Below are 26,325 nucleotides of genomic sequence, written 5' to 3'. Positions count from 1 at the left end.
TAGAAGAAAGCGCCATCCCTACATCGCTATGTTCCCTCTGTTTTCCCACCCCTTCATTCCCAGGCTCTTTAGTTCTGCACTTGGCTGCTTCAATAATATTTATAGCATGATCTTTTTCTCCCCCCTCTCCTTTTTTTTTAGCACGTCCAATGAAAGCTCCCCCCTGTACCCCACCACCTCTGCCTCTGTCTCAGCCCGCTCCTTCGGAGCTGACAGACAGACAAACACACTGTTCTCTGTTTCTTTGCCTTTCACCTCTCAAGCCTCCCTCCCTCCATCCATCCTGCCGGCCCGGCACAATGCATCCACTTTATCCCGCGGCCTGGAGAATGCAGCCCTGAACTAACAATATCACCAAGGCTGTCTGAATGCCGGGGAGCCCCATTGTGTCCTGGCAGAGGGGAGTTAACACCCATGTCTGAGCCCAATGAATAGTATTATTGTGTCTGAGACATGCACCTCTCCCCCGGTCACCCCCGATCTCCCCTCTTCGTACCCCTTACACACACCCTCTTCTTGTCCCAACAGCTCAGTCCCCCCTCTGTCCCCCTGTCTCTCCCCTCAGTGGACAACTCCCAATTTCCAAATACTCACACTCTCCAAAGGTGTATTTCTTTATTTTCTCCATGTGGAAATAACCCTGTGGATTTTTTAGATTTTTTGTTACAGTGGAGGAGGAGAGAGGAGGAGAGGGGAAGAGAGAGGAGGAGAGAGGAGGAGTGGAAGAGAGAGGAGGAGAAAGGAAGAGAGAGGAGGAGAGAGGAGGAGAGAGGAAGAGAGAGGAGGAGAGAGGAGTGGAGGAGAGAGGAGGAGAAAGGAAGAGAGAGGAGGAGAGAGGAAGAGAGAGGAGGAGAGAGGAAGAGAGAGGAGGAGAGAGAAAGCGAAAGGAGGAGAGAGGAGGAGTGGAGGAGAGTGGAGGAGAGAGGAGGAGAGAGGAGAAGAGAGGAGGAGTGGTGGAGAGAGGAGGAGAGAGGAGGAGAGAGGAAGAGAGGGGAGAGAGGAGGAGAGGAGGAGAGAGGAAGAGAGAGGAGGAGAGAGGAGGAGTGGAGGAGAGAGGGGGCGAGAGGAGGAGAGACGAGGAAAGACGAGGAGAAGAGAGGAGGAGAGAGGAGGAGTGGAGGAGAGAGGGCGAGAGGAGCAGAGAGGAGGAGAGAGGAGGAGTGGAGGAGAGAGGGGCGAGAGGAGGAGAGACGAGGAAAGACGAGGAGAAGAGAGGAGGAGAGAGGAGTGGAGGAGAGAGGGCGAGAGGAGCAGAGAGGAGGAGAGAGGAGGAGAGAGGGGGCCTCCAGGTTGTGTGGTGGTAGTGGTGTGATGAAGGAAGGGGATGGAGGGGGTTGAGTTTGGCCATGGTTTTTCACAGTTGAAGAACATAATGGAGCCTGAGAGCATGAAGAAATGTCCCCCACACCATTTACATAATAAGAGGGTGCTGAAACCATTTGAATAATTTTAGACAATACAAAAGTGTTTTTTAACAAAGTTTCTAAAGACACTGGCTAACACACCACATACCACCACATTCAATATGTGCCAAATAGCTAAATCCAAAACAAATCAAATCAAATCAAATTTTATTGGTCACATACACATGGTTGGCAGATGTTAATGCGAGTGTAGGGAAATGCTTGTGCTTCTAGATCCTACCATGCAGTAATATCTAACAAGTAATCTAACAATTTCACAACAACTACCTTATACACACACAAGTGTAAAGGAATGAATAAGAATATGTACATATATGTACAAAATATATGGATGAGCGATGGCTGAACGGCATCGGCAAGATGCAGTAGATGGTATAGAGTACAGTATATTCATATGAGATGAGTAATGTAGGGTATGTAAACATTATATAAAGTGGCATTTTAAAGTGGCTAGTGATACATTTATTACATCCAATTTTTAATTATTAAAGTGGCTAGAGATGAGTATGTTGGCAGCAGCCACTCAATGTTAGCGATGGCTGTTTAACAGTCTGATGGCCTTGTGATAGAAGCTGTTTTTCAGTCTCTCGGTCCCAGCTTTGGTGCACCTGTACTGACCTCACCTTCTGGATGATAGTGGGGTGAACAGGCAGTGGCTCAGGTGGTTGTTGTCCTTGATGATCTTTTTGGCCTTCCTGTGACATCGGATGGTGTAGGTGTCCTGGAGGGCATGTAGTTTTCCCCCGGTGATGCGTTGTGCAGACCTCACTACCCTCTGGAGAGCCTTATGGTTGTGGGCGGAGCAGTTGCCATACCAGGCGGTGATACAACCCGATTGTGCATCTGTAAATGTTTGTGAGTGTTTTTGGTGACAAGCCAAATTTCTTCAGCCTCCTGAGGTTGAAGAGGCGCTGCTGCGCCTTCTTCACCACGCTGTCTGTGTGGGTGGACCATTTCAGATTGTCCGTGATGTGTACGCCGAGGAACTTTCCAACTTCTCCACTGCTGTCCCGTCGATGTAAATAGGGGGCTGCTCCCTCTGCTGTTTCCTGAAGTTCACGATCATCTCCTTTGTTTTGTTGACATTGAGTGTGAGGTTATTTTCCTGACACCACACTCCGAGGGCCCTCACCTCCTCCCTGTAGGCCGTCTCGTCGTTGTTGGTAATCAAGCCTACCACTGTAGTGTCATCTGCTAACTTGATGATTGAGTTGGAGGCGTGCATGGCCACGCAGTCATGGGTGAACAGGGAGTACACGGGAGGGCTGAGAACGCACCCTTGTGGGGCCCCAATGTTGAGGATCAGCGGGGTGGAGATGTTGTTTCCTACCCTCACCACCTGGGGGTGGCCCGTCAGCAAGTCCAGGACCCAGTTGCACAGGGCGGGGTCGAGACCCAGGGTCTCGAGCTTAATGATGAGTTTGGAAGGTACTATGGTGTTAAATACTGAGCTCTAGTCAATGAACGGCATTCTTACATAGGTATTCCTCTTGTCCAGATGGGTTAGGGCAGTGTGCAGTGTGATTGCGATTGCGTCGTCTGTGGACCTATTGGGGCGGTAAGCAAATGGATTGGGTCTAGGGTGTCAGGTAGGGTGGAGGTGATATGGTCCTTGACTAGTCTCTCAAAGCACTCCATGATGATGGAAGTGAGTGCTACGGGGCGGTAGTCATTTAGCTCAGTTACCTTAGCTTTCTTGGGAACAGGAACAATGGTGGCCCTCTTGAAGCATGTGGGAACAGCAGACTGGGATAAGGTTTGATTGAATATGTCCGTAAACACACCAGCCAGCTGGTCTGCGCATGCTCTGAGGAAGCGGCTAGGGATGCCGTCTGGGCCAGCAGCCTTGCGAGGGTTAACACTTTTAAATGTTTTACTCATGTTGGCTGCAGTGAAGGAGAGACCGCAGGTTTTGGTAGCTGGCCGTGTCGGTGGCACTGTATTGTCCTCAAAGTGAGCAAAGAAGTTGTTTAGTTTGTCTGGGAGCAAGACATCGTGGTCCGCGACGGTTCTGGTTTTCTTTTTGTAGTCCGTGATTGACTGTAGACCCTGCCACATACCTCTCGTGTCTGAGCCGTTGAATTGCGACTCTACTTTGTCTCTATACTGACGCTTAGCTTGTTTGATTGCTTTGTGGTGGGAATGGCTACACTGTTTGTATTCGGTCATGTTTCTGGTCGCCTTGCCCTGATTAAAAGCAGTGGTTCGCGCTTTCAGTTTTGCGCGAATGCTGCCATCAATCCACGGTTTCTGGTTGGGGAAGGTTTTAATAGTTGCTGTGGGTACAACAACACCGATGCACTTGCTAATAAACTCGCTCACCGAATCAGCGTATTCATCAATGTTGTTGTCCGACGCTATGCGGAACATATCCCAGTCCACGTGATCGAAGCAATCTTGAAGCGTGGAATCCAATTGGTCGGACCAGCGTTGAATAGACCTGAGCACGGGCGTTTCCTGTTTTAGTTTCTGCCTATAGGCTGGGAGCAACAAAATGGAGTCGTGGTCAGATTTTCCCAAAGGAGGGCGGGGGAGGGCTTTGTATGCATCACGGAAGTTAGAATAACAATGATCCAGGGTTTTGCCAGCCCGGGTCGCGCATTCGATATGCTGATAAAATTTAGGGAGCCTTGTTTTCAGATTAGCCTTGTTAAAATCCCCAGCTACAATAAATCAAATCAAATCAAATGTATTTATATAGCCCTTCTTACATCAGCTGATATCTCAAAGTGCTGTACAGAAACCCAGCTTAACCTCTATGGGACCGGCGGGACGAATTCGTCCCACCTACGTAACAGCCACTTGCAGCCTGTGGCGCGATTTTCAAAATCTTAAAAATCCTATTACTTCAATTTCTCAAACATATGACTATTTTACAGCCATTTAAAGATAAGACTCTCGTTAATCTAACCACACTGTCCGATTTCAAAAAGGCTTTACAACGAAAGCAAAACATTAGATTATGTCAGCAGAGTACCAAGCCAGAAATAATCAGACACCCATTTTTCAAGCCAGCATATAATGTCACCAAAACCCAGAAGACAGCTAAATGCAGCACTCACCTTTGATGATCTTCATCAGATGACAACCCTAGGACATTATGTTATACAATACATGCATGTTTTGTTCAATCAAGTTCATATTTATATCAAAAACCAGCTTTTTACATTAGCATGTGACGTTCAGAACTAGCATACCCCCCGCAAACTTCCGGGGAATTCGCTAACATTTTACTAAATTACTCACGATAAACGTTCACAAAAAGCATAACAATTATTTTAAGAATTATAGATACAGACCTCCTCTATGCACTCGATATGTCCGATTTTAAAATAGCTTTTTGGTGAAAGCACATTTTGCAATATTCTAAGTACATAGCCCAGGCATCACGGCTCGCTATTTAGACACCCGGCAAGTTTAGCACTCACCATAATCATATTTACTATTATAAAAATGTCATTACCTTTTGTTGTCTTCGTCAGAATGCACACCCAGGACAGCTACTTCAATAACAAATGTTGGTTTGGTCCAAAATAATCCATCGTTATATCCGAATAGCGGCGTTTTGTTCGTGCGTTCCAGACACTATCCGAAATAGTAAAGAAGTGTCGCGCGCTTGGCGCAATTCCTGACAATAAAATTCAAAGTATTCCATTGCCGTACGTCGAAGCATGTCAACCGCTGTTTAAAATCAATTTTTACGTCATTTTTCTCGTAGAAAAGCGATAATATTCCGACAGGGAATCTCCTTTTCGGCAAACAGAGGAAAAAATCCCAAAGGCGGGGGCGGTCGGGGTCACGCGCATAAGCTAGTGTCTCTTGATGGGCCACTTGAGAAAGGCGATAATGTGTTTCAGCCTGGGGCTGGAATGACGACATTCTGTTTTTTCCCGGGCTATGAGAGCCTATGGAAGACGTGGGAAGTGTCACGTTAGAGCAGAGATCCTTAGTAAATGATAGAGATGGCAAAGAAGTTCCAGAAATGGTCAGACAGGCCACTTCCTGTAAAGGAATCTCTCAGGTTTTGACCTGCCATTTGAGTTCTGTTATACTCACAGACACCATTCAAACAGTTTTAGAAAATTTAGGGTGTTTTCTATCCATATGTAATAAGTATATGCATATTCTAGTTACTGAGTAGGAGTGGTAACCAGATTAAATCGGGTATGTTTTTTATCCAGCCGTGTCAATGCTGCCCCCTAGCCCTAACAGGTTAAAACCCCAAACAGCAAGTAATGCAGGTGTAGAAGCATTACTTGCTGTTTGGAGCCTCAGGATATGTGGTTTCCAGTTTACATAGTGTCCAATGAAGTTTGTTCAGGGCCATCGATGTGTCTGCTTGGGGGGGATATACACGACTGTGATTATAATTGAAGAGAATTCTCTTGGTAGATAATGCGGTCAGCATTTGATAGTGAGGAATTCTAAGTCAGGTGAACAAAAGGACTTGAGTTCCTGTATGTTGTTATGATCACACCCCGTCTCGTTAATCATAAGGCATACACCCCGCCCTTCTTCTTACCAGAGAGATGTTTGTTTCTGTCGGCGCGATGCGTGAAGAAACCGGGTGGCTGTACCAACTCTGATAACGTATCCCAAGTGAGCCATGTTTCCGTGAAACAAAGAACGTTACAATCTCTGATGTCTCTCTGGAAGGCAACCCTTGCTCGGATTTCGTCTACCTTGTTGTCAAGAGACTGGACATTGGCGAGTAGTATGCTCGGGAGCGGTGCGTGATGTGCCCGTCTACGGAGCCTGACCAGAAGACCGCTCCGTCTGCCCCTTCTGCGGCGCCGTTGTTTTGGGTCGCCGGCTGGGATGCGATCCATTGTCCTGGGTGGTGGGCCAAACAGAGGATCCGCTTCGGGAAAGTCTTATTCCTGGTCGTAACGTTGGTGAGATGATGTTGCTCTTATATCCAATAGTTCCCCCCGACTGTATGGAATAAAACTTAAGATTTCCTGGGGTAACAATGTAATAAATAATACATAAAAAAACGAAATACTGCATAGTTTCCTAGGAACGCGAAGCGAGGCGGCCATCTCTGTCGGCGCCGGCACAGCTAAGGCAGTGAAGCAAGAGTTTGACTGTCTCTATTGCACAGTTTTTGTTATTTTAGGGGGGGTTTACCTATATACTGGTAATTGCAAAATATCCCAAACTTGGTGGACCTTTGGGGTTGGGGATATAGCAGGTTATTGGTAAACAGGATTATGTTTATGAACTCCACCAGCGCTTTGCTGATTTTTATAATAGGACCAGATGCTGTGACTGGCTAGAGGGAAAGCATCAGACTAATAGCTCAGATTACAGTTGCCAGTTTCTTCCTGCCGACACACTTAACTCAACATTCTCCCATTTCAGCTTTTCCTCACGCGGGGTGGGGTGGTGGTGGGGGGTTGAAGTTCATCTCACAAATTGAGATGATGCCAAAATATTCACCCCCCACATCTCCCTGATCAAAGCACAGGATTGACATCTGGAGTGAGCAACTTAAGCTCAACTTGTTGTTTTTCTCCTTGTCTCTTGTTGTTTGTGTGCAGGAGGAGGAGAAACAGAGAGAAAGAAGAGTCGGAAGAGAAGGAGAGTGGGAGTGGGTGGAAGGAGAGGAAAGAATGGAGCAGTGAGTGGTGAACCAGGGAGCAGGTGAACCCAGTAGTGGATGGCCATAGGCTCTCTGGCTCTTCTCTGCTCCGTGCAGGGGTCTCAGGGAGCCGGCTGGGGCCAGCCAGGCAACGGCGGAGTGGGCAGGCGAGTCGAGGCGAGGGGAGGCAAGGCAGGCTCTCATCCCCGCTGGCAAGTTGCTCCTCGGCAGTGCGGAGTAGCAAATCAATATGGAGGAGAGAGGCTAGCAGGGGTTGCCCAGCACTGCCCCTGGCCCTAGAGCCCAGGGACCCAGCGCTGCCAGCCCTCTCTTTCCTCTCCCAGTCCCAGCCAACCCGCACTGTGTGTGTGTGTGTATTTGAGTGAGTATGTGTATATGTGGGTGTATGTGTGTGTCTATTTGAGTGTGTGTGTGTGTGTGTGTGTGTGTGTGTGTGTGTGTGTGTGTGTGTGTGTGTGTGTGTGTGTGTGTGTGTGTGTGTGTGTGTGTGTGTGTGTGTGTGTGTGTGTGTGTGTGTGTGTGTGTGTGTGTGTGTGTGTGTGTGTGTGTGTGTGTGTGTGTTTGAGCACGTCTGTGTGTGTGGTTCCGCCGGAGGGGCTTTCCTGGCTCAAGACCACTTGATATAACTTTGCCTGTGAGCGAGAGAGCGAAGGAGAGAGAGAATAAAAAATGGACGTCAAAGGTCTTTTTCTCCTATTTTTCCCTCTGATTACTCGTTTCACCTGACTGTTTGAATGAGAGTTCAGTGAAAAGGCCTCTTCCATTGAATTGAACAGGCGTCTCTCGTCAATCCCCCTCCAGTCATGTAGTGTACAGCCACCATGCTCTCCACATCTGATGAACCAGGATAAAAGGCCAATTTGAACTACAGATTCAGATTAAATGTTGTATTTTCTGCCTCCCATTTTCTTCCTCATGACTCAGGTTACTATCAGAGGATATGGCAGAGGTTATTGATCTAAATGGAGCTGGTCTTAGTACGGTACCTTTCATTGTCTGTGGTGGTTACATGCTGTAGTAGTAACTGATAACTTCACTATACAACTGAACTATATTCAGGAGTGAAGGAGTCCTAATTGAGTGAAAGATGAAAAAGACTGTGGACATATTGTATAGTGCCTGAACAGTGGCCCTCTCCACCAGTTCTATTTTTCCTTTTATAGTTGAAGAATCCACACAAGAAGCCCTATCTTTAGATACTCAAAAAACTACCAAAAAATCCAATGGAATGAAAATAACTCAATCATTGCTGAATGGAAAGCCTGAGATGCAAAATGCAGAATTGTATTTTTTCATTGGGGAAGAAAAGGATTGTCCATATCTGCTGGGCTGGAGAAGACAAAAGGGTCAGAGCTAGTTTGTGCCTGAAACAGGAACAGCTGCACAGAGAGAAATCTACAAACAACACAATGGGGCAGACTTCACTTGGTAAGTAGGCCTCCAGCTATACTGTTCTATTGTTGGAGCCTTTTACACAGATGTGACATGTCATGTGACGATAGCTGGGTATACATTAAAATGCTATGTGAAAGGAATATTCATCATCTTAGACAAAGACAGACAGTCCCTACTGACTAATATACAGTATACAGTGCAACGCAACACAGACTATTCTCCTATGTTTTTGCTGCTTGCCTTTTTTTTTTTGTCATTTTTTAGCAGACGCTCTTATCCAGAGCGACTTACAGTAGTGAATGCATACATTCCATACATTATTATTTATTTTTTCGTACTGGCCCCCTGTGGGAATCGAACCCACAACCCTGGCGTTGTAAACACCATGCTGGCATTGCAAACACCATGCTCTACCAACTGAGCCACAGGGAAGCCTTCATCAAACATAATGCCCAGAATGATGTCATTGAATGGTGCAGTAGTTGCGTTGCTCACAGTCGAGTATTATTAAGATTCCCGCGCCAATCTGCTGGCACAGAGAGACAGGCGCCACACTGTGTCAGCCTGGCAGTGCCTTGACGCGTGCCTACAAAATGGCTTCCCCGTCTGCCAGCTGTTTGCTCTGCCAAGATGGCGACTGCGGACAACTTTTAACGGCCACCATCTGCTTAATCACAAAGGGGTTATGCAAATAGCCCCTAATTGCATTTGCATATATGCTTGATTCTTAACCCCCCTGACTTGTTCTCCTAAATAACTAACACTAAGGGTGTTAGGAGAAACTATGCATGTTGCAGAGGGAATGAAAGCACTCAGGAGAATTACAGAACTAATGTTTCTCATTGTTGTGCCTCCTCTCTTTCTTTCTCTTTCATTTCCTCCCATCGTGTTTTTATGTGAGGCGTTGATAGCATTACTGTTGCCTCTTTTGATATGAGTGAAATATGGGGCGGCTGCTCTGTCTGTCTGCTCTGTCTGTCTGCCTGTCTCATTGGGCCATATGTGACATCTGTTAGGTAGCCTCCTAACACACTGTTAAATCCTCACACTGGCCCACCCCTGCCTGACCGGTCAAACTCCAGACAACCACCAAATAATGACATCATTAACATGCACAGCACTCCCCGCTATAGGGCCTGGTGTGCTGCTGCGTCGTGGGACCCAACAGTGTACATCCTTCACACAGTGCTCAATTCCCCCACACAATGCGGCTGCTTCAAACTCATTTTATTACGCCTTGTCAAAGCACTGGGGATCAGGGGTATCAGGAGGGAAACAGCGGGCGGCGCGCTAAACGTGGATTAGGCAATATATTTGTGCTTTCTGGTCTTAAAGTGGTGTTAGTGGGGATGGATGTACTGTCACCCTGGTGTTTATACTGGACAGTTACACTGTTACAATCTCAGCGTTTTCACAGACATTTTCACCTGTCAATGGTAATTACTGCACTGAGCCCTCTGAATTATCTGTGTCCCGGAAATAGGATATCATCCACTCTGAAGCCCTTTGATGTGTTTCTGTCTGTCTGTCTGTCTGTCTGTCTGTCTGTCTGTCTGTCTGTCTGTCTGTCTGTGTGTGTGTGTATGTGTGACAGTGTGTGTGAAATATGTTTGACAATCCAGAGTGAGAGCAGAGAGCATCCATTGTTGATCCTATAGAATAACACTAGATACTGTACAGTACTATACTGTAGAACTAAGGCAAGCAAGATGGAGGATACAATTCATTTAGTGAAATCCCTGTAAATTCATGTTCATTAATATTGCCATGTCATTGTGGTAGCACCTTGAAAATGTATTATGTTGTTTACTCAGAGGTGTTTTGGTGGTTTGTCGCCTGGTTGTCATATTACAGTTAGTGAGCGACATAGTACCCATCGAGGGAGAGTGACTTGAGCTAGCCTCGCCTCGCTAGGCTACATGCGCGTTTACTTATTCAATGCAGGGTGTCTCGTCCCCCTATCTCCCTCTCTATCAGGTCAGTTTAATCAAGCTGCCTTTCTAATCAGCGCAGACTCTGTGAGGAGGGGGACGTCATGGAGGAGAGTGCTTAGCGGTTAGCTTTGCCCACGCTACCCTGTTAGCACGCTAAAATGCTAGGCTACTGTATCCTGTCTCCTTTGTGGATAAAATGGCAGCCAGATCCATGGCGTTGTCCTGTGTAGCAGAGAGTTGGCAGGCTATGGGGGATGGGGTCTGACGGGAGGGGGTGGGTCTAAGGAGGTTTTGGGGGTTACCATGTTGGGGGTGGGGGGATAGGGACAGTAAGAGGGAGAGAATAGTGTGTCTAGGTCAGTAGGTGTGTGTGCTGGTGCGCCATTTGCATATTCAGAACAGCTGGGTAGCCTATATGTTTTCAGCAGCGCCAGACTAAAATGACATACAGACATACACGCAAGCCCCCCCCTATGGACCCCCCCCACCCTCAACACACACACACACCACTCCAAATCAACTGCCATTTGGGCTCGAATATGGACATTCACGCTTTTACTTGAAAACACAAAAACACCCGTACCTCCTAGCTATGCACCCTCTACCTCTAGCCCCTAAAACAGAAAGGGGTTTTGTTCTTTAAGATGTGTGTAAGTACGCCACTCCAATTACGCATAATTCAACACAAAGAGAGGTGGGAGGGAGGCTGGGCACAGCACTTCCTGCTAGAGCTGGAGCTGGGACAGGCAGAACAGGAATGCAGTGTGTGTATGTGTGTGTGGACTGTGAGGTGCCAGAGTTGAAGGAGCACACACCTCTATCAGCAAACATACAGCCATATAGCCCCCCCACCTTCCACTACTCACTGTCCTTACAGATAGACGAAAACTAGTGTTACACACACACACACACACACACACACACACACACACACACACACACACACACACACACACTACACATTCACACACTACCATTCACTTCTTATTTGGCTTTGTCATCTTACTGCCAAGATGTGGCAATTCAGAACCCAAAATGAGGTGGCAATTCAGAACCCAAAATGAGGTTGGCAGCACCAGTTTTAGTTATGTTTTGTATTTAATCAAGGTATGGATTGAGTGAGGTGGTTTAATGCTAGCTTTGTATCTTGATGTTGCTAATTCCCCAGAATAAGTATACATTAAATACAAAATTGTCTCCCCATACATTTTAGAAAAATACTTTTTTTAGTAGATGGGAATTGGATTGGATTCATTAATTCCGTCGTCATATCCGGCAGAAGAAGTATGAAGATATTTTGTTGGCAAAGCATACTGTCACCTCAAAAACAAAATATATACAATATCTATAGGACAAACCGCTTCTGCCACAGAACTAGAATCCTTCTATTTCTAGTGTTCATGGTGTTGACAGATGACTAGCTTCTGTAGGGTATTTCCTGTGGACCACTTCGAGGTGTTAGTGGTGGTGGTGTTAGGGGGCATGTTGTTCGTTAGTGTGTGACTGCAGCCTCGTCTCATGAAGCTTCCCTCACTGTGAGTGCCCACAGCTTTTATTTGCTTAGATATTGATTGAATGTGGTCCGCCCACAGAAGTAATAGTTGCTGAAAGCATTTACAGCCAGTGCCCCAACCTCCCGGACCTGCTTAGCATTTCCTTGGTTTTGTGTTCCAACAAATAACTGGTGCATGCTTTTACATTGCCCTACTTTCTAATTATAATCAAAGATCATTCATATTCGTGTTAAGTTTTTAAAAATATCAATGTGGAAATGGGATAAATATGTTGTTTTTTCATGCTTTCATCCCAAACATTTGGAAAGACACATCTGTGCTGAATTTCGATAGGTAATGGTATATTTTATAAAAGCAGAAATAAAAGCATACATTCAGTAGGTTGTCACTTGTAAGTTAACTAGGTTAGTTTCATGTTATTATTATTATGTGAATAAGAAGCTGCTCTTGCAAGGTAGTGTTTACATGTGATTTATTAGTTATTTTCTTCCTTTTGAGACATACTGAGTTTCTTAATTTCTGTTGTAGTTATCTGAATGTTTATTCTAAGCATGATAATGATCTGATATTTTGTAGTGTTTTTGTGATCATGTACTTGACGGAGCTATTGTATCATTGATATGGCACATTTATTAACTCAAAATAAAATGGCCTGCATTTGTAATTGCGGAGTCCTCAGCCATTAGTGACGGACGGACAGCCTCTGTAAGAACAGACTCTTAAACAGCACTGCTGCTTTAAAATGTCAAATCCTACAAATGATCAATGTAGACATAACTCCTCAGCCATCGGAGAAGCTAGTGAACAACTTCCTTAAGAAGAGTTTCTTTAGTAACGCTCCAATACAGAGAGCTGGTTGGCTGCTGATTACAGACAGCAGAGGGAAAACAGTCAGGCATTTATCCAAGTCACTGATTATGTCATTTCAAAGGGCCCAAACACTCAGCTACACAGACAGCTCTGAGGGCCGAATTATGAAGCGGGAGTAGGGAGTGGAATGGCTGGAAAATGAAAGGGAAATGAAAATGGAGTGCTGAATGTGTGATTAAACCTCCGGCTTGGCTGGCAGAGGCCAAGCTCAAGTACAGGCCTGAGATTTGGACCATAATGAAAATGTGAGGGGCTGAGGAGGTGGTCTGAACCCTGCAACACAGCACACACTGATCAGCACCAAACAAAAACATACACACACACACACACACACACACACACACACACACACACACACACACACACACACACACACACACACACACACACACACACACACACACACACACACACACACACACACACACACACACACTCACACACACACACACACACTCACACACACACTCACATACAAACACTGATCAGGACCGAACACACACCTTACAGCCCAGCATGTTGCTTAACTCGTAACATTAGCCCCAGCATCAGCACAAAGCTTCACTTAACACACACTATACACCAACTCCCCTGTCTATGCTTTTTTCTACAAAAAATGGAGAGAAAAATCAACCAACAGCTGAAATAACTGCTACATCTGAAAGGGTAATAATTGTGGGGTGATTAAAGGGGGAAATCTACAACCAACGGGAAGAATAGTGTGAAAGAAAGGAAAGAAGAAACAGGCTAAAACAGAAGGCAAATAGAAAGCACATGTTTGATGATTGAGCTGTATCATCAGACATCAGAAGCAGCCAGTCACAATTCACCACACAAAAATGATATTTGACCATTCAGTCTCAGAGCAACCCCAAAAGAGGGGGATGGTAACCAAGCGTGGGAACGGGGGGAAAATTATGGGGGGATCCAGTCAGGCAAATGGCTAGACAGCCCAGCTGCACTGACTTCCATTCAGGAGCAGGTGAAGAAGGACCCTAAGGGTCAAGGTCAGAGGGGGGATGTCGTCTGCTGTGCAGCCTGGCCTGTCTGGGTGCTGCCTCAAATGTGTTTGCTTATTTTATAAGCTGCTACTTATTGCCTCCCAGAGACCCCCTCCTCCAGACCTCCACCTCCCCCAGTCTGGTAGAGACAGAGACAGGCTATGTTCCCTTGGGCTCGCCGTCTCGGTCTATGTGGCTTGTCCCTACTGAGGTTAGTCATGATGCTGACTGCACATTAGGATGTGGCTCAGACTTTTTGTCATAGATGCTTTTGCATACAGTAAGCAGACATATACATGGATGTATGCTTTAATGAAATGTACTTAGAAACAATTTGATTTTAAAGTAGGTGGTATTGTAAAAGTAATTTTTATTCCGTTGTATGGACCTATTTTTTACAAATTATTTTGGGAACCTATTTATTTTTTATATTTCCTTAAAAATATAAAATAATAATGTATTATTATAAAATAATAATTATTATAAAATAATAATATATTATGCCATGTTGGTAAGACAATCTGCATTGAATATCACTTTGGAATTTGAGACATATTAGATTTTTTAAAGCACTATATCACTGATAAATGGTTTAAATAAATAACCTTTATTAGAAATGTTCAGATACCTTATCATTGCCATGTTACGGTATTTGGTGTGCTGAACCATGCATACACACAGTACAGTATCACTACCCTTCAGCAGTGTAAACAATGATATCCCTTTAAGAGGAGGGACTTTGGTGGTAGATTCCATTATTCACAATGGCTTCTGCTTCATTAGCCGGGCTGACAGAGAGCCCTTCTCCCCATCACTACCTCAATAGACCTATCCCCCTGTCCTCTCCTCTGGAGGAACCGTACCCCCTCCTCTCCTCCCCTATCCTCTCCTCCTCTCCCGAACCTAATCGTCTCAACTCATGCTGAAATAAAGCTTAGTAACAGCATGTTTGTGAGCCCCTCTCTCTCGTCACCCCACCACCGCAAAGCTCTCCTTCTCCCGTCATTCTCTCACCTTGGTCCGCCACCCACCCACTGCTTAAATCCCTATCAGCATGTCAACAAAATGTCTGCTCAGCTGGGGTTGACACACACACGGGTACACATTTAGCTTTGTCCTTGCTGACCCCTTTCTCTCCACACTCTCTCTCCCCCCCCCCCCCCCCTCTCTCTGTCCCCTCACTCTCTCTCTCACCCCCCCTCTCTCACTGTCCCCTCACTCTCTCTTTCTCTCTCTCTCTTTCTGTCTTTCTTTCCCCCTCTCTTCTCTCGCTCTGTCCCCCCCTCTCCTCTCTCTCTCCCCTCTCCCCCCCTCTCCTCTCTCTCTCCCCTCTCCCCCCTCTCCTCTCTCTCCCCCCTCTCCCCCCTCTTTCTCTCACTCTCTCTCTTTCCTCTCTCTCTCATCCTTTGTTTTTTTTGGCATAGCTAGTTGTGATGTATCCTAAAACAGAAGATGCGGTCTAGTTGTTTGTGTTTTTGCTCGTAATGTAGATGCATAATAATATTGCTTAAAATGTATGTTCTGAGATGAGTTGTGTAAAATAGTGTCAAATTTGCTGATATTTCATTATAATATAAACAGAAATATTTTCCTTTCCAAGTGTATTTTATCCATTCTACAAACATGCTTAACCTTTTAATTGCCTAGATACATTAGTATAAATTGTGCATGGAATGAAGTAGATTTTAACATGAAAATGTTTGACATTAACTTCCATAATGGCCAATAATGATTTATTACATAGCAATACGTTTTGGTTTGAAGTAATGGTATATTGTTAATATGCTTCCGTTTACTTCAAAAGGCCCCTCTTGTATTGACATCCATCATATCAGCTAACATGAAGTTGCTGCTGCTGCTTCTAATTCTTATTCTTATTATTCACTGAGGTAGCAGCCATTTTGGGATTAGATAGATAGATAGCTGCCTATCTATGATGCTAGAGATACAGCAGCATGGTGCTAGTGGTGTCTCCTTAGATGTGTGTGTGTGCACATAATATTTGTGTGAGGGATAGTGTGTGTGAGTACTTCAGGGCTTAAGCTGTAAGTGTACGAAGGTCTGATTTTGTCAGTGGGTACATGTTGGTGTGTGTTCTTTGTCATATGTTGTACCCCAGTATATCTAGCTGCAGAGTGCCTAGCTGGTGTCAGCCTCGTAGGCAGTAAAAGTGTCTTTGTTCAGTCAGTCTCCGTGCTGTGGTGTGTCTGTGCTGTGGTGTGTCTGTGCTGTGGTGTCTCTGTGCTGTCTCTGTGCTGTGGTGTCTCTGTGCTGTGGTGTCTCTGCGCTGTGGTGTCTCTGCGCTGTGATGTCTCTGTGCTGTGGTGTCTCTGTGCTGTGGTGTCTCTGTGCTGTGCTGTGGTGTCTCTGTGCTGTGGTGTCTCTGTGCTGTGGTTTCTCTGTGCTGTGCTGTGGTGTCTCCGTGCTGTGGTGTCTCTGTGCTGTACTGTGGTGTCTCTGTGCTGTGGTGTCTCTGTGCTGTGGTGTCTCTGTGCTGTGCTGTGGTGTCTCTGTGCTGTGCTGTGGTATCTCTGTGCTGTGGTGTCTCTGTGCTGTGGTGTGTCTGTGCTGTGGTGTCTCTGTGCTGTGGTGTCTCTATCACCCCTATCTACCACTGATGTCATTAGTGAAAAGAGAACATTGGCACATTGGGAGCCTGGCTTATTTGACAATCCTCTGCCACTGCCTCCTCACCACAACATAAAACCTGCATCCTCACCACATATTTTTTGTATACATTCTCAGCGGTGACCAACCTCTGCCAGCGTAGCACAATCTCTATGTAAATGTATTCTGATTCATTTGTTGCCCAAAGACCATCAGCTCGGCTGGCTGGAGGAAGAGGGCTGTGGTGGGGAGGAAGGTGTTTCCACACTGGGCTATAGCTGTCTGGGCTTGTGTTAGATTGCTGTTAAAGCTAGCAGCTAGGAGGTGTACCCCTGCCAAAAACATCCAAAAACCCCCATTAAACACTGTTTATGTTGGGCTGTGATTTACAAATGGGCTTTTGCCTTTGGCGTAGCACCCCTGTGTCACTCCGCTTTTCCATCAGGCACGCAGCAGACAGCTAAAGAATAGAATGGGGGGTGGGGGGGGTCCTCACTCAGCAAGCGTAGGGTGACGGGAAAGGGGAGGGAGGGAGGAAGGTGTGAGCTTTTCCAGCTTTGTGGGGACTCCTCTCTACAACGCAGTTTGGTGTTCATTTTGAGATATTCCTGAGTGCATCGACACAATCTCTCTCTCTCTCACACACACACACACACACACACACACACCACACACACACACACACACACACACACACACACACACACACACACACACACACACACACACACACACACACACACACACACACACACACACACACACACACACACACACACACCCCCCCTTTCCAGTATCTCTATTGTTGTGAACTTTACCTCATTGCTATTTATTTTACTGTCATCCTGGCTGTTGTGTGAGACTGTGGAAGACTCCGTACATGAGACAGGCCTGTTGTTTCCATTGGAGGATGAACATACTGCAGGCTGATGCTGATGTTCTTATTGTTTCTGCTGTAGGAACTCCACAGTCCTGGGAGGACATGAGTCAGTACTGACTGTATCACAGAGGACCAGAGAGGATGGAGCTTGTCATTGACCTGCTTTTAATAATCTAGTTAGTCTAATGTAGGATCTATCCGTGGTCATCAAATAGGATCATTGTGATCTAAAAAACTGTAATATAAGATATTGCAGGGGGATTAGAATGTTTTGGACATAATAGTGAATGTATTACATGTTTAATAGATAATACTAGTTGTGAGAGAAATGTAAATCATTTTAAGTTGAACTATGAGGTAGCCCACTGAGAGTAGTTATTTTTGGATCGTGGTTAGGAGAATAATCTTAACACAGTTATACATCTTCTTATACTTTCTATCTTTCTTGCTTTCAAGCTGTTTTTCTTGCGACTTCACTTTTTTCTTTTCTTTTTAGTCTTTTTTTCTCCTTGTGGCTGTGGAGACATGGAATGAAGTGTGCTTTGCTGAGTCCATAAAGAGGCGTTTTAAAAAGCTGTGTTAACAGACGAACAATGGTTAAATGAGCCCCCCTCGGTGAGGGGCTGGTACCCATGGGGACTCAGCATGGCACTCTATTGGCCCAGCTCTCCCCAGTCCCCCATTCACCACTCAGTCATGGTCACTTATGGTGGAGGGAAAATCACACGATTCATGCGAGGCGTGATCCAATGACATTTTAATGAGCCCCTACTTTTTGGTTGGGCCAGACTGGACGGACTGGATGGACACAACTTCAGGTTTCCCCAAGTTTCTGTCAGTCAGGTCAAACCAAACTCTTTCACTCTCTATCTCTCTCTCTCTGTCTCCATCCCTCTACCCCTCTCTTTCCTCTCTCCCTCTCCCCTCCTCTCAGGCCTTTTGGCCCACCAGGACCAGAGACAAAGCTCCCACAGCCCAGTTGCAGTCTTTATGTTGCTCCTGCTGGTAGTTACCATGACGATGTCATCAGAGAACCACCCTTTCTGCTGCCACAATAGACTTTTTCTTTGTGAGAGTGTTTACAATGAACATTTTTATATGCATAAAAAATGATGTAACGTTTGATCTAAACTGAATTTTGATACTTGTGGGATTCAATATATTTACTGATCAACATTTTCAAAGGAGACAACTTATATAGTATCTGTGATTATGTGCCAGTCTCATTTTTCATTATGACAGAACAATCTCTTTCTGAGACATTACATCATGTATCACACTCATGTGTCCTATGGTGTGTGTCAGTGTGTCAGTGTTGTCAGTGTGTCAGTGTGTCAGTGTTGTCAGTGTGTCAGTGTGTCAGTGTTGTCAGTGTTGTCAGTGTGTCAGTGTGTCAGTGTGTCAGTGTTGTCAGTGTTGTCAGTGTGTCAGTGTGTCAGTGTGTCAGTGTGTCAGTGTGTCAGTGTTGTCAGTGTGTCAGTGTGTCAGTGTTGTCAGTGTTGTCAGTGTGTCAGTGTGTCAGTGTTGTCAGTGTGTCAGTGTGTCAGTGTTGTCAGTAGGTCAGTGTGTCAGTGTGTCAGTGTTGTCAGTGTGTCAGTGTTGTCAGTGTGTCAGTGTGTCAGTGTTGTCAGTGTGTCAGTGTGTCAGTGTTGTCAGTAGGTCAGTGTGTCAGTGTGTCAGTGTTGTCAGTGTGTCAGTGTTGTCAGTGTGTCAGTGTGTCAGTGTTGTCAGTGTGTCAGTGTTGTCAGTGTGTCAGTGTTGTCAGTGTTGTCAGTGTGTCAGTGTGTCAGTGTGTCAGTGTTGTCAGTGTGTCAGTGTTGTCAGTGTTGTCAGTGTTGTCAGTGTGTCAGTGTTGTCAGTGTGTCAGTGTTGTCAGTGTTGTCAGTGTTGTCAGTGTGTCAGTGTTGTCAGTGTTGTCAGTGTGTCAGTGTGTCAGTGTTGTCAGTGTGTCAGTGTTGTCAGTGTGTCAGTGTGTCAGTGTTGTCAGTGTGTCAGTGTTGTCAGTGTGTCAGTGTGTCAGTGTGTCAGTGTTGTCAGTGTGTCAGTGTTGTCAGTGTGTCAGTGTGTCAGTGTGTCAGTGGGTCAGTGTTGTCAGTGTGTCAGTGTGTCAGTGTTGTCAGTGTGTCAGTGTGTCAGTGTGTCAGTGTTGTCAGTGTGTCAGTGTGTCAGTGTTGTCAGTGTGTCAGTGTTGTCAGTGTGTCAGTGTTGTCAGTGTGTCAGTATATCAGTGTTGTCAGTGTTGTCAGTGTTGTCAGTGTGTCAGTGTGTCAGTGTTGTCAGTGTGTCAGTGTTGTCAGTATATCAGTGTTGTCAGTGTGTCAGTGTTGTCAGTATATCAGTGTTGTCAGTGTTGTCAGTGTTGTCAGTGTGTCAGTGTGTCGTGGCTGTGTGATATGTCTATGGCTAAGAACTGTCATTAAACTGTCTGACCACATCACCACACTCAACCATCATCTGGCCGTCCACACACTGCAACCACCAGGCTCATACCACAGGTCCTGGGCCAACAGCCCAGCAGCACACACAAACATCCAGCATATACCAATCTCCCTCTGCAGAGCCTCCCCACTGAGCTGCCTGTCTTTCTCTCGATGCACCCTGCTTCTCATGAGCCTCACTACTAGCTGACATTGGTGGCTGTGGTGGGGATGCAGAATTAGTATGCAGCAGAGCAGACAGGCCTTCTGTTCTAATGGGGAGTCCAGAGCAGAGCAGAGTAGAGCGGAGTAGAGCAGAGTAGAATAGAACAGAGCAAAGCATAGCAGACGGAGCATCAGTCTACCGGGGGATTGAACAGCACCTTCCCTCCTCTCATCCCCTCTCAGCCCCGGCCTGTCCCGAACCTTAATGGGACATCAGACAGACAGACAGAGAGACAGGCAGACAGAGAGACAGACAGACAGAGAGACAGGCAGACAGGCGTCATTGAGCACAGAGCCCAGCCACCCCACCCCCCTCCTCCTCCCCTCCCCTCCAAAAATACACCCTCTTTCACACCACCCTCCAGGGCTATTGAGGGGATCCTAGACACCCTCCACCCCTCAGCCAAACTCTGCATAAATGATGCTGGTGCCTCTGTGCAGTCCTATCAGCACCCCCACGCTGTTTCCCATCCTCCCCTGTCCCCTGTCATTCCCCTCTCCCTCCCCTGCCCGTCATTCCCCTCTCCCTCCCCTGCCCGTCATTCCCCTCTCCCTCCCCTGCCCCATGTCATTCCCCTCTCCCTCCCCTGCCCCCTGTCATTCCCCTCTCCCTCCCCTGCCCCATGTCATTCCCCTCTCCCTCCCCTGCCCCTGTCATTCCCCTCTCCCTCCCCTGCCCCTGTCATTCCCCTCTCCCTCCCCTGCCCCCTGTCATTCCCCACTCCCTCCCCTGCTCCCTGTCATTCCCCTCTCCCTCCCCTGCCCCTGTCATTCCCACTCCCTCCCCTGCTCCCTGTCATTCCTCTCTCCCTCCCCTGCCCCTGTCATTCCTCTCTCCCTCCCCTGCCCCTGTCATTCCCCTCTCCCTCCCCTGCCCCTGTCATTCCCACTCCCTCCCCTGCCCCCTGTCATTCCTCTCTCCCTCCCCTGCCCCTGTCATTCCCCTCTCCCTCCCCTGCCCCTGTCATTCCCACTCCCTCCCCTGCCCCCTGTCATTCCTCTCTCCCTCCCCTGCCCCTGTCATTCCCCTCTCCCTCCCCTGCCCCTGTCATTCCCCTCTCCCTCCCCTGCCCCCTGTCATTCCCCACTCCCTCCCCTGCCCCCTGTCATTCCCCACTCCCTCCCCTGCCCCCTGTCATTCCCCACTCCCTCCCCTGCCCCCTGTCATTCCCCTCTCCCTCCCCTGCCCCCTGTCATTCCTCTCTCCCTCCCCTGCCTCATGTCATTCCCCTCTTCCTCCCCTGCCCCTGTCATTCCCCTCTCCCTCCCCTGCCCCATGTCATTCCCCTCTCCCTCCCCTGCCCCCTGTCATTCCCCACTCCCTCCCCTGCTCCATGTCATTCCCCTCTCCCTCCCCTGCCCCCTGTCATTCCCCTCTCCCTCCCCTGCTCCATGTCATTCCCCTCTCCCTCCCCTGCCCCATGTCATTCCCCTCTCCCTCCCCTGCCCCCTGTCATTCCCCTCTCCCTCCCCTGCTCCATGTCATTCCCCTCTCCCTCCCCTGCCCCCTGTCATTCCCCTCTCCCTCCCCTGCTCCATGTCATTCCCCTCTCCCTCCCCTGCCCCCTGTCATTCCCCTCTCCCTCGCCTGCCCCTGTCATTCCCCTCTCCCTCCCCTGCCCCATACAGACAAGACCAGGCCAAGCCAGACAAGACCAGCCAGGCCAGGCCAGACAGGTTATTGTTGATGTCTGTCTGGTAGGACCTCCTCTCCAGACCCCCACAGATGTTCTGGAGGATGTGTGGTATTAACACAACAGGACTATTTAGGGTTGTGGTCAGCTCAGTTCCCTGTTAGTGCCTTGACCTTTTCCTCCTGATGAGGAGTTTCTTTCTCCTCGGTTGTTATGATGAGAGGGTCACAGGGTCTGGTGAGTCTGTGTAATAATGATGTACTGTATCGTTTGGTCCTCGGCTTTCTTGTTGTTAGAGATCTAACCAGATATGGCGTATGTATATTATCTACATTTTCACAAAGAAATCACATAACTGTCAGAGTTCTTCAATGGTGTTACATCAGATCATGTCTACTAATGGTTAAAAGCCCTTACAGAATCCCCCCATGCAGTCTCATCCCAGAGAAGAATGATAATTAGGTGACAGTCCCAGACTCAGTATCCTCCCTCCCTTCCCATCTCCTCTGCGTTATGCAGCGTAAGCGATCGTGACATCAGTTTATGACCAAGCAGGGACCCATATCTATGACGTGTGTGTGTGTGTTTGTGTCTGGATCCTAATCCCAGAGGTGTTATCAGCCTGGTCCGGGTGATGAGGGTTCCCCTCCCCCTATAGGCTGCAGGTGCTGGGGGTCAGCCGGCGTGCCCAGACAGTCCCTACACTGATCCTTGACCCCTGACTGTCGGCAAGCTCAGAGGTCACCCTAAACACTGATACAGACGACTGATACACACACACACACACACACACACACACACACACACACACACACACACACCCACACCCACACACACACGGCAGTAAACAACAACAGCACAGCGTTGCTGGTGAGGGGAGAAGACACACACACACACACAACGTCACACTGCACGTGTGTACATGATCTAAGGGCACCTTTAACCTGTCAATCAACACATGCTGATGTTTTAGATGTTTGGATGTGAACTGGTGTACTGTCCATGGAGAAATGTTCATTATCCTAATCACATTCTTCTGTTGTCTTGTGTCTTTTCAGATGCTGAGGCTACAGTGTTGTCTTGTGTCTTTTCAGATGCTGAGGCTACAGTGTTGTCTTGTGTTTTTTCAGATGCTGAGGCTACAGTGTTGTCTTGTGTCTTTTCAGATGCTGAGGCTACAGTGTTGTCTTGTGTCTTTTCAGATGCTGAGGCTACAGTGTTGTCTTGTGTCTTTTCAGATGCTGAGGCTACAGTGTTGTCTTGTGTTTTTTCAGATGCTGAGGCTACAGTGTTGTCTTGTGTCTTTTCAGATGCTGAGGCTACAGTGTTGTCTTGTGTCTTTTCAGATGCTGAGGCTACAGTGTTGTCTTGTGTTTTTTCAGATGCTGAGGCTACAATGTTGTCTTGTGTTTTTTCAGATGCTGAGGCTACAGTGTTGTCTTGTGTTTTTTCAGATGCTGAGGCTACAATGGCGATGCAGTGAAAGGATCAAGCATCAATGTCCTGACCAGACCTGACCAGACCTGACCAGCATAAAGTCCTGACCAGACCTGACCAGACCAGCATAATGTCCTGACCAGACCAGACCAGCATAAAGTCCTGACCAGACCTGACCAGACCAGCATAATGTCCTGACCAGACCAGACCAGACCAGCATAATGTCCTGACCAGACCTGACCTGACCAGACCAGCATAATGTCCTGACCAGACCTGACCAGACCAGCATAATGTCCTGACCAGACCTGACCAGACCAGCATAATGTCCTGACCAGACCAGACCAGCATAATGTCCTGACCAGACCAGACCTGACCAGCATAATGTCCTGACCAGACCAGACCAGACCAGCATAATGTCCTGACCAGACCTGACCAGACCAGCATAATGTCCTGACCAGACCAGACCAGCATAATGTCCTGACCAGACCAGACCAGCATAATGTCCTGACCAGACCTGACCAGCATAATGTCCTGACCAGACCTGACCAGCATAATGTCCTGACCAGACCTGACCAGCATAATGTCCTGACCAGACCTGACCAGCATAATGTCCTGACCAGACCAGACCAGACCAGCATAATGTCCTGACCAGACCAGACCAGCATAATGTCCTGACCAGACCAGACCAGACCAGCATAATGTCCTGACCAGACCAGACCAGCATAATGTCCTGACCTGACCTGACCTGACCAGACCTGACCAGACCAGACCAGACCAGCATAATGTCCTGACCAGACCTGACCAGCATAATGTCCTGACCAAACCTGACCAGACCTGACCTGACCTGACCAGACCAGCATAATGTCCTGACCAAACCTGACCAGACCTGTCCTGACCAGACCAGACCAGCATAATGTCCTGACCAGACCTGACCAGCATAATGTCCTTACCAGACCTGACCAGCATAATGTCCTGACCAAACCTGACCAGACCTGACCAGACCAGCATAATGTCCTGACCAGACCTGACCAGCATAATGTCCTGACCAGACCAGACCAGACCTGACCAGACCTGACCAGCATAATGTCCCGACCAGACCAGACCAGACCTGACCAGCATAATGTCCTGACCAGACCTGACCAGACCTGACCAGACCAGACCAGACCAGACCTGACCAGCATAATGTCCTGACCAGACCTGACCAGACCTGACCAGACCAGACCAGACCAGCATAATGTCCTGAACAGACCTGACCAGCATAATGTCCTGACCAGACCTGACCAGCATAATGTCCTGACCAGACCTGACCAGACCTGACCAGCATAATGTCCTGACCTGACCTGACCAGACCTGACCAGACCTGACCAGACCAGACCTGACCAGACCTGACCAGCATAATGTCCTGACCAGACCTGACCAGACCTGACCAGACCTGACCTGACCAGACCTGACCAGCATAATGTCCTGACCTGACCTGACCAGACCTGACCAGACCTGACCAGCATAATGTCCTGACCTGACCTGACCAGACCTGACCAGACCTGACCAGCATAATGTCCTGACCAGACCAGACCTGACCTGACCAGACCTGACCAGCATAATGTCCTGACCAGACCTGACCAGACCAGCATAATGTCCTGACCAGACCTGACCAGACCAGCATAATGACCTGACCAGACCTGACCAGACCTGACCAGCATAATGTCCTGACCAGACCAGACCAGCATAATGTCCTGACCAGACCTGACCAGACCTGACCAGACCTGACCAGACCAGCATAATGTCCTGACCAGACCTGACCAGACCAGACCAGCATAATGTCCTGACCAGACCTGACCAGACCTGACCAGACCAGCATAATGTCCTGACCAGACCTGACCAGACCAGCATAATGTCCTGACCAGACCTGACCAGACCAGCATAATGTCCTGACCTGACCTGACCAGCATAATGTCCTGACCAGACCTGACCAGACCAGCATAATGTCCTGACCAGACCTGACCAGCATAATGTCCTGACCAGACCTGACCAGACCTGACCAGCATAATGTTCTGACCAGACCTGACCAGCATAATGTCCTGACCAGACCTGACCAGACCAGCATAATGTCCTGACCAGCATAATGTCCTGACCAGACCTGACCAGACCAGACCTGACCAGACCTGACCAGACCAGCATAATGCCCTGACCAGACCAGCATAATGTCCTGACCAGACCTGACCAGCATAATGTCCTGACCAGACCTGATCTGACCTGACCAGACCTGACCAGACCAGACCTGACCAGACCAGACCTGACCTGACCAGACCAGACCAGCATAATGTCCTGACCTGACCTGACCAGACCAGCATAATGTCCTGACCAGACCTGACCAGACCAGACCAGCATAATGTCCTGACCAGACCAGACCAGCATAATGTCCTGACCTGACCAGACCAGCATAATATCCTGACCAGACCAGACCAGCATAATGTCCTGGCCAGACCTGACCAGCATAATGTCCTGACCAGACCTGACCAGACCAGACACAGAAATATCTAAAGCCTATCCTCTGTGATTGGAATAAGGGCTAGTAAAAAGACTATCAAAGTCCAGAGGATTTAGTTGTCCAATCTGTTGTTGATCACCTAGTGTTTATTTGTGGACAGGTAAGGAGGAGTCTTAACATGGAAAGGTGAGTTTGTACAAGGTGGAATTTTTATTTTTAATAGTTTTATTAGCTCTAAATGAAATATGTTTTATCCAATTTTATGTGGATATTTGTTGAGGCCCTAAGCGATCATTTGCACTTCTGTAATTTAGGGTAAAGCATTTAAAAGTCATATATTTGATTTGCTCAAGATTTTGTTAGCATTTGCACTGCAGCTTCATACTTGTATCAATATAATGCTCTTATCATTGATTGTAATAACTATTTGTAATGTAAAAATTAAAGGATGCTGCATATTTCATTATCTTGTGGTAAAAAATACAAATAAAATGAACGTATTTGCAAAAATAAAAGCTGCCTCAACTATTTTACTTTATCTTTACATTTGAATGTATCAAGGGACAATACTGAAGTTGATCAATGACCATACAGTGCATTCGGAAAGTATTCAGACCCCTCAACTTTTCTACATTTTGTTACATTACAGCCTTATTCTAGAATTGATTAAATAGTTTCCCCCCCTCATCAATCTGCACATATTACCCCATTATGACAACGCAAAAACAGGTTTTTAGATTTTTTTGCAAAAAAAGAAAAAAAAAGACTGAAATTCAGACCCTTTACTCAGTACTTTGTTGAAACACCTTTGGCAGCAATTACAGCCTCGAGTCTTCTTGGATATGATGCTACAAGCGTGGCACACCTGTATTTTGGGAGTTTCTCCCATTCCTC

At 47.3% G+C, this 26,325-nt stretch overlaps 1 long non-coding RNA gene across 2 annotated transcripts in view; it reads left to right on the top strand.

The window, feature by feature from the left end:
* Nucleotides 1-25,946, top strand: part of LOC106573590 (uncharacterized) — a 67,337-nt gene extending 41,391 nt beyond the window's left edge. For both annotated transcript variants that reach the window (XR_014380900.1, XR_001321373.3), the window contains exons 3-4: nucleotides 6,968-8,457; nucleotides 22,961-25,946. This is a non-coding gene — a long non-coding RNA (uncharacterized LOC106573590). The remainder of the gene's footprint in view (nucleotides 1-6,967; nucleotides 8,458-22,960) is intronic.
* Nucleotides 25,947-26,325: the final 379 nt, after the last annotated feature.

Source organism: Salmo salar, chromosome 16, assembly GCF_965601325.2.
Source record: "Salmo salar chromosome 16, fSalSal1, whole genome shotgun sequence".
Taxonomy (NCBI): Eukaryota; Metazoa; Chordata; class Actinopteri; order Salmoniformes; family Salmonidae; genus Salmo; species Salmo salar.
The sequence above is the reverse complement of the archived record's forward strand: the minus strand, read 5'-3'. Positions and strand labels throughout refer to the sequence as shown.